The sequence below is a fragment of the Entelurus aequoreus genome, linkage group LG17, assembly GCF_033978785.1.
Source record: "Entelurus aequoreus isolate RoL-2023_Sb linkage group LG17, RoL_Eaeq_v1.1, whole genome shotgun sequence".
NCBI lineage: Eukaryota > Metazoa > Chordata > Actinopteri > Syngnathiformes > Syngnathidae > Entelurus > Entelurus aequoreus.
In genome coordinates, this window is record NC_084747.1 from 18194800 (window position 1) to 18195550 (window position 751).

The following is a 751-nucleotide window of genomic DNA, read 5'->3' on the forward strand; positions in this document are numbered from 1 at the left end:
CCGTTTTATTGTATGTGAATCGGTGGGATTTGGTTGGATTCGGTACCCATACCCAGTTATTTTTAGGGGTGTCCCGATACAACTTTTTCACCGATATTGATCCAATAAGCCGGAATCACACATGCCTGTGTTATTTTGTAGTGTGCAATATTAGAAAAGGTTTGATTAACTAACCTATTCATTATTAACCGTCTGGAACGGACTTATACCGTCTTAAATTGAACTGGAGTGGTAACTGGTCTTTTGGCGACATCTTGTAGCCACAATAATCCATTACGTTAAACTCATGACGCAGTTTTTGAGTGATTGATTGCAACTTTTATTAGTAGATTGCACAGTACAGTATATATTCCGTACAATTGACCACTAAATGGTAACACCCGAATACATTTTTCAACTTGTTTAAGTCGGGGTCCTCGTTAATCAATACATGGTAAAATAAGAGGAACCAAAGTCATCTCCCCGTCAGGGAATCGAACCCTGGTCTTCCGCGTGACAGGCGGAGATACTGTCCACTATACTAACGAGGACTGTAGGACTCCAGTAAGTCGAAAGATGCAGACACGTTTGTTCCTAGATCATTTTTGCCATGGAGACTTTGTGTGTGTAAGTAATATGCAACTATAATTATTACTATAGATATTAGACCAGCTTGCGCGGCTAAAGTATGTCCATAGCCGCCACAAAGTAAAGATATAGTGATAAAACGCCTGCATTACTGTTCTAAATTACAATTACAAATTACAATTGT

The 751-nt window shown here is 39.0% G+C and overlaps 1 non-coding gene across 1 annotated transcript; it reads right to left on the reverse strand.

The window, feature by feature from the left end:
• Positions 1–458: 458 nt before the first annotated feature.
• On the reverse strand, positions 459–530 carry trnad-guc (transfer RNA aspartic acid (anticodon GUC)). Its single transcript has one exon. It is a non-coding gene; the product is annotated as a tRNA-Asp (tRNA).
• Between the last annotated feature and the right edge of the window lie 221 nt (positions 531–751).